Source organism: Myotis yumanensis, unplaced genomic scaffold (genome assembly GCF_028538775.1).
Source record: "Myotis yumanensis isolate MYYU_CA2020_CCGP unplaced genomic scaffold, mMyoYum1.0.hap1 SCAF_15, whole genome shotgun sequence".
Taxonomy (NCBI): domain Eukaryota; kingdom Metazoa; phylum Chordata; class Mammalia; order Chiroptera; family Vespertilionidae; genus Myotis; species Myotis yumanensis.
This window is the reverse complement of record NW_027223766.1, coordinates 20,085,472-20,093,665: the sequence shown is the minus strand read 5'-3', so window position 1 is coordinate 20,093,665 and position 8,194 is coordinate 20,085,472. Positions and strand designations below refer to the sequence as shown.

Sequence of the window (8,194 nt, the reverse complement as noted above, 5' to 3'; positions counted from 1 at the left end):
TCTGCTGCTATCACGTCTCCTGAATTTTCTTCAGCCAATTACTGTCAAGTGCATTTAATTTCTTCTATTTCATGTTAGCCCATCGCCAATATTCTCATCCCCACAGAGCTGATATTCTGCTGGAGAAACTCTGGGATTTTATCATACACCGACACAGAGAGTCAGTCTGTGATGTTTTCTTGAAAGGGAAGCCACTCTTTTCTGGAAGGCCTAGACGGCCATTATAAGAGCTGGTTTCTTTTAGCCTTGCAGTGCCTGTCCCTGTTCTTTATTCAGTAGGTCACTGTTCCCATGCTCCACTTAACTGTGTGATAATGTGTAGAGTACCAGGGTAGTCTGAGAAAGTTACTCTAGATTCAACAACCAATGGCAAAGCACACAGACTGCCATTTACTCCTCTCCCCGCCCCCCACTCAATAAAAACCCCAATGGAGATCTTAGAAGAAATATCTGAAGGCATAAGTGAAAGACCTAAAATCTCTATACTCCTATGAAATGAAATGTTTTCCCCCTAAATGTGCCAATTTATCAGTTTTAATACAATTGAAATACTCCATATAGAAATTTAAAAAAACATAGTGTGCAGGATGCTTTTCTGATTTCTTACATTATAGTTTCTTTGTTTTATTTATTTTTTTTACCATAGAAACTGATCAGTTTACTTCCTCCCTCCAGGATGCAATTTAAATTTCTTTTTATCTCTTTAATTTTTTAAGTGCATTGTTTCCACAAGTTTCAAGGGTTGGTTTCAAGATGAAATTTACAATTTGCATCTTTTACATTAGATTACATCTACATTTTTAGTGCATATCCTAAATGTACTAAGCAGTAAAACATTTTTTAAAACTCCGTTATAACAGCTTAGTCCAGAACATGATTTTCATAATTTTAGCTATTTAGGGAAAACATTAACATTTTTTTAAACAGCACAACATTTCATCATGAAATTTGTAGTGCATGGATACCAAATTTCTCCACAAAGATTTTTCAAAGGTATGTAGGCACCAAATTTCTCCACAAAGATTTTAAAGATGATACTAGAAGTGGACTTAGAATGCTGGGTGGCAGCTGGTCTGACATGACAGGCATGAATAAATGTGCCAAAAAAGCCCTTATGGTTTATTGGGTAATTACGGGAAGTGGCATTGGTGCCAGCCAATCAGATTCCTGGGCAGCTACTTCGAAACCCACTTACTCTTAAAGTAGATCATTAAAAATGCACTTCGGTGGAGAAGCTTTGCTCCTACTCGACATAAACAGTCTATTTGCAAAGTTAGTCATTTGGTCAAAATGCAGCACATCAGTAATGGTACAGTGAACAACCACCTCTATATTACACAAACATCTTCCATTAAAGGCATTTTGGAGTGAAGCTTTAAAACATGAGAGGAATGAATGAGCCTGCACCAGGCATGTGCCCGTCCATTTCCATCCATAAAACCACATATTGACACACAAAAGTGAGTCCATTCCATTTGTTTGCAGGTTTCCTAAATGTAACTCTAGAGCTTATGTGTACAGTGCAAACTGAATCACATTTATTTCTATGTCAAACAAAGGACAAATTTTTCTAACTTGAAAAGACAAATCTTAATTCCTGGAAGCTGGTTAAGTCCATATCTTCTCCTGCCAAACCACCAGACAAAGAGGTGATAAATAAAAAGCTTTCCAAAAACCGCTCAGAAAGATTTGAACTTTTACTTAATGACATGGAGGTGGCTATTCTTAAATGTGCAATCTGTCTGGCTGGTGTGGTTCAGTGGTTGGGCATCGACCCATGAACCAAGAGGTCACCAGTTCGATTCCAGGTCAGGGCACATGCCGGTGTTGTGGGCTTGATCCCCAGTGGGGGACGAGCAGAAAGCAGCCAATCGATGTTTCCCTCTCATTGACGTTTCTATCTCTCTATCCTTCTCCCTTCCTCTGTCTCTAAAAAAATCAATTAAGAAAATGTATTTAAATGTGCAAACTCCCATTGCCCAAAACTTCAAAAAGCAAGTTGGCTCCAAGTACTCCCTTGGGGAAAGGGATGTTGGAGCAATATAAAAAATTTTTTTAAAAACATGAAGACTTTAGCCTTGGTCTGAGAAATTGATTTAAGCTACCCATACTTTTGGATTGTCATGAATATGATGTTTATTTCCTAATATAACATTCACCTTATTCCCAGAAGGATACTGATATCTAATCCTTTTAGTGCCCAAAAGAGGTACGAGTGTTAAGGCCTAAAAAACTTTGCAAATAAATCTGTTGACTCGTTCCCAGAGGCAATGTTGAAAATATTTGTAACTGGTAGGCGTGAACAGTAAGTGATCAGAATGGATTCCTGGATACTGTTGTACCTGAGTAGGGTCTGAAAGACTCCTAGGTGGTGAGTTCCAAGGGATGAGTTCCAGGGGAGGAGCCAAGGAAGCGAAAGCAAAAGTAGAGTATCCAAGATCTCAAGAAAAGGGCCATTTATTGACCAGTTCATACATGTTTCAGTTTTTAGCCACTAGTGTAGGTGTATACCTGTGTACACTGACTCACATGAACTTTGCTCTTACCTAGAGGAAACATCTGTCACACTGGTTTAGATCTATAAAAGAAGCATTTTACAAAGAGGCTGGTAATTTTCACCGAAAATGTAGACACGAATCAGATGCACCTGAGGTCCTCCCATCAGAACACAATGGGACAGGTAGGAGGGGGAAAAAGGGAAGAAAGAAGGGAGAGTTCGGGGAAAATATAATTTATCACAGCAACCAAAGGATTTAGTACTGTGGAGCTTAAGGAAAGGGAAGCATTATTGGCTAGAAAGGAAATCTTAAACAAGAAGAGGTTTAAGGAGGTAAAATGTAATGTTTTCTCTGGCTGACAAGAATGACAAGTGTGCAGGCCACCAGGAGCAATGAGGTAGGCACTGCTTTCCATCAGCATGCTAAATCCAATTTGAAACCATCATTCCATCTTCAAAGTAATAGATGAAAAAGTTTACACTGAAGACAAAGCACCTAAAGTTGAATCACATCATCAACCTGGGGCTGATGAGACACTGAGTGGATTTTCTATTACATTTCTACAGACTGAACATCTGTCTTAGAGTGAGCTTATTCAGCCTCAGCCAAAAGCTTTCATATCTCGGCATACTCATCATCATCGGAGGGCACTGAACGGAAAGATACTCTGAGGAGACAAGACAGACCATTGGGAAATCATTTTAACTCACGAAAGCTTATCCTGAACAAGAAAAAAAAAACCCAGATGAAGCAGCATGAGAAAGAACCTATGGCCTACCAACCGGGTTCTTTTCAAAACTAAGCCCTCACACTGTTGCTGTGAGCAAAGTGACCTTCCATTTTCTGAATAGGTGCCAGATACCAATGGGTGGCTGACTTATTAAAAGCACAAAGCACTCTATCACTAAAGCAGAGGAAAATTTATAGACTTCTATTTTCAGACTACAAGCATCTAAATGTTGAGCAAAAGAATAAAGGGATGAATACATCCAGCTTAATTCATTGTGTTATTCTGAAGATAGGAAGTTATGACTTAACATCTCTTCCCTGACAACATTGATGAGGATAAGATCTGGTGAAAGTAGAGCAGACAGAGATTAAATATCAGCTGTGATCAACCTTCTTTCCAAGACCCTTAGGGAGGCCTCATAGGATCCTGGAACTCTAAAGACTGAATTTGGAAAACCATGACAACATACCACAGGATATGTGTATAGGATGGGGCAAAAGTAGGTTGACAGTTGTTTGTATGGAAAATAATATAATGAATAAATAACAATAAAGAACCAGTCCTGTGTTTTGCATACTCACAACTGTCAATCTACTTTTGCCCCACCCTGTACCATATTGGTCTCTTCCATTTCAATGTGTTGGCCTTTCCTTAGGCCAGCGGTTCTCAACCTGTGGGTCTCGACCCCTTTGGGGGTCGAACGACCCTTTCACAGGGGTCGCCTAAGACCATCGGAAAACACATATATAATTACATATTGTTTTTGTGATTAATCACTATGCTTTAATTATGTTCAATTTGTAACATGAAATCGGGGGTCACCACAACATGAGGAACTGTATTAAAGGGTCGAGGCATTAGGAAGGTTGAGAACCACTGCCTTAAGCTGTTCCTTAAAGAAGAAACTATTGGAGATTATTAATTTCTCCACAAATAGTTTCTCCTCAACCTCACAACAAGCAAATTAAATCCTTTATCTTAGATCTCCCCAAGGAGGTCTAAAAGAGAAGACCCATGTATCAAATGAAGAACACTTTGGAGCAAGCGTAAGCTAAAGATGTGTCTTCTTTCTCTGAGGAAAATTGATAGACACACTTCTAGATCTTAAGATCGAAAATGTTTTTGCAAATGGGGTGAGTGTGAAAGAAGACCTATTGGGCTTTCTCGCCTGCTCTTTAAGCTCGGCTGACAGCCACTTGATCACAGTCGGTCTCCTTGAGGTCCTGAGAGACATCCCTCAAAGCAGTGACATGGTACATTTCACAGAAAGCCTCTCCCTGGAAGGCAGAGCTCCTTGGAATGGTACCACATTGGCCAGAAAATGTTATTTCCTGCAGTGCAGCATCCATCCAAGAAAAGTCTCTCCAGGATCAATATTGCCAAGAATAATACAGACAAACACGTTGGCATTCACAAACTTTGAAGGTAGCCCAGAAACTGAAATGCTCAACCTATTCACAGCAGAGAAAGACATACACCCCCACTGCTTTGTCTGGATTACCTATCCTACCTGAGGGATTTAGCTAACCCACTACTAGGTCTTTGGAAAAAGCCGCTTATGCTAAAAAATTGGAGACGTGAGCAAAATATGATTCTTTAGAACAGTGCCTCTCAGGGTTACAGAACCAGACCTAGCCAGTGTCTCTATTCCACTTTATGTTTGAAGGTTAGATACGGAGGACAAGGGTCTCCAATAAGTCAACTAAAACTAATTAACTGACATCAGTCTTCATATATATATATATTTCAGAGAGGAAGGGAGAGGCAGAGAGAGATAGAAACATCAATGATGAGAGAGAATCATTGATGGGCTGCCTCCTGTATGCCCCACACTGGGGATCTAGCTTGCAACCCTGGGCATGTGCCCTGACTGGGAATGGAACCATAACCTCCTGGTTCATAGGTCGACCCTCAACCACTGAGCCACTCCAGCCGGGCTGACATCAGTCTTGATCCAGTAAAATGCACCATTTGGTAAAGCTAACTCAAAGTTTGTCTCACCAACCTTTCAAATGCCCTTGGGCTAGAGAGAGTAGGGGACCCCATCCTGGACCTCTGTCCTCGGCGATTTTAACAAGGAGATAACAAGTGTGCAGAAGTTATAAGAGATTTAAATTTTGGCAGAAACTGTTATAATATAGGATGTCCCCCAAAAATGTACATACATTTTAACAGCTGACAGCTCAATTTTGAAAATGAAACGTATTTTAATAAACACTGCCTTTATAATTATTCCAAGTGTATGTATACATTTGGGGGGGACACCCTATGTATTCCCTCCAATTTCATGGCACAAAATCCTGGTCAGAAGTTTCTAAACTCCTTTCCATAGTTCTCAATAACTACCAACCCACCTAACATCTTCACAAACTCAGTGCCCACCACCTCTGCTGGCTGAAATAACTCCTTACAGCAGAAAGAGGATCCTTTCTTAAAAGGATCATTTTATTTCAGAACCCTTGTATATTTTAGTCTATAAATATTATTTAAGTAATAAGTGTTTGGGAACACTGTACTGATAATAATTTAGCTTATGAAATTATTAGTGGCTGAGTTAACACAATTTCACAAATGACCAACTTATATTTTAGAAACTGTTTCCTGTCTTGGACTAATCTAGACAACTGTATCTTCAGGTACTAGTTTGAGTTTCATAAGCCAAATTTGCAGATATTTTATTGCAAGGTTTCAATTGAAGAAGAAGGTTAGCAAACACCCCCCAAAAAAAATGTTAGACATTGGAATCACAAGGCCACCGAGAGAGGCAGAGTAAAATTAAGAAAGATGGGCAAGGGGAAAATATCTAAATACCTTTTAAATGAGATTTGAAAAGGAGATGGAGGAGCAATGAGGTGTAAAGGTAAGACAAAGGCAAACTTCCATATTTCCAGATAAACAAGCTGATATCATTCATACCCAGTGAGCTAGGGGAGGCAGAGAGGCCATCAAGCCTCACCAGGAGCAACGCTCCCACCTCACACGTTAATTATCAGAGGAAGTCTATTCCTTGTCTTCATACAGCTAGTTAGATTTCTAGTTTTCCATTTCACTGCTCTAAGGAATCATTTATGTTGGCTCAAGCCACCAGAGACTAATGGATATTCCTCCACTCCATAAACCAGCTGCCACATTCATGTGTTTCTACAAAGAGACTGGGCAGGGGAACATGTATGTAAGGTTGTGTCTATAACCAAAACTATCATTCACAATAACACTATAGCATTATACTCCCATGTGTAAATCAAATCTATATATTTCTAAAGTGCTGGTCACCTTATTACTTAGGCAAATATTTATCAAGTCTCACTGTAAGTGAGTAAAAAGTTGCACCAAATACAAGAAAGAAATTCCAGCCCTGGCCGGTTTGGCTCAGTGGATAGAGCGTCTGCCTGCGGACTAAAAGGTCCGGGTTCAATTGTGATCAAGGGCATGTACCTTGGTTGCGGGCACATCCCCAGTAGGGGGTGTGCAGGAGGCAGCTGATCGAAGTTTCTCTCTCATCGATGTTTCTAACTCTCCCTCTCCCTTTCTCTCTGTAAAAATTCAATAAAATATATCTTTTTAAAAAAAGAAATTCCAAGCTGCACTAGGACTAATCCCCATGTAACAACATTTTTTAATTTGTCTTTATTGTTGGAAGTATTACAGATGTCCCCTCTTTTCCCCCATTGACCCCCTCCACCAAGCTGCCCCCAGACCATCACCACGCTATTGTCTGGTTATACATGAGTTATACATACATGTATATAAGTTCTTTGGTCAATCTCTCCCCACCCACCCACCCCCCACCTTCCCTCTGAGATTCGTCTCTGGATATTTTTGTTCATCAGTTTATTTTGTTCATCATTAGATTCCACATATGAGTGAGATAAAAATATATATGGAACATTTCACGAATCTGCATGTCATCCTTGCGCAGGGGCCATGCTAATCTTCTCTGTATTGTTCCAATTCTGGTATATGTGCTGCTGAAGCAAGCACTGTAAAAACAAAATTGACCTTCAGGTCTCCTAAGATACTGAAACGCGAAAATTGAACTGGAACGCGTGGTGTTCCTATGGTCAGGATGATTCCCGGGTCCTTGTCCAGGTGGGTTCAAAGAATGAAACCACTGACAAAAGGTGGTAGAGGAAAAGATGGAAATTATTGAGAAACAAGCACAGACTCCCACGTGGGGAGGGGGAGAGAGTCCCACTAAGTCCCCTTTTTCTAAGATTTATAAAGGCTGCAGTTCTTTGTGTCCTCATATCCCCTCTGATTGGTCACTATAACAGCTTCAGAGTTTAAACTCACGTGAGGTTGCCCTCTTCTTCTCCCTTATTGTTTTTCTATTCCCTTTGGCCTTCCTCTTCCTTTATTCTGTGAATGTAGAGCTTATTCTATGGAAATATATGTCTTCTGGCAGCTCCCTTAGTCTGTGAATGTAGACTTTCTGCAGCTCCCAGCTTTCAGCCCTGTGGTTTTTCCCCATGGACCCCCTAATTCCTAAAACTTCCTAAACCTGCCTATTTTACCCCTAAAAACTCCTTTCAATACTAGGACAAATAATTATGTTTAACTCCTCAGGACCCGGATATGATTAGAAAGCTAAATAAGATTGCTATGGCCCTTTCTTTCTACCACAAATATCAACTTTTTACCATTTTATTATCAGAACCCCCATCAAAAAAATTGTATCAATGTTCAGACTTAATCTTATAACGATTTAAAGTACCACCCCCAAAAAATAGGAAAAAAAGAAGTAAAACAACTAGTTTTTCTAATGTTTAAAAAAAGTCAAGAAGAATACTGAAATTATGAATAACTTTATTTGACTAAAAAGTTTTATCACTGATTAAAGCTGAGCATATCAGGTTTAACCCAAAATACCAGGCACTCAATGACACCATCTTCTGTTCAACTGAGTGGACCAGTCACACTTAAAAGAAAAAGATGGAAAGCCAAATTGAAACAGGAATTTTAGGGG

General features: G+C 39.7%; 1 non-coding gene across 1 annotated transcript; it reads right to left on the bottom strand.

The window, feature by feature from the left end:
- Nucleotides 1-7,102: 7,102 nt before the first annotated feature.
- Nucleotides 7,103-7,209, bottom strand: LOC138993590 (U6 spliceosomal RNA). The gene has a single exon (XR_011468306.1). It is a non-coding gene; the product is annotated as a U6 spliceosomal RNA (small nuclear RNA).
- Between the last annotated feature and the right edge of the window lie 985 nt (nucleotides 7,210-8,194).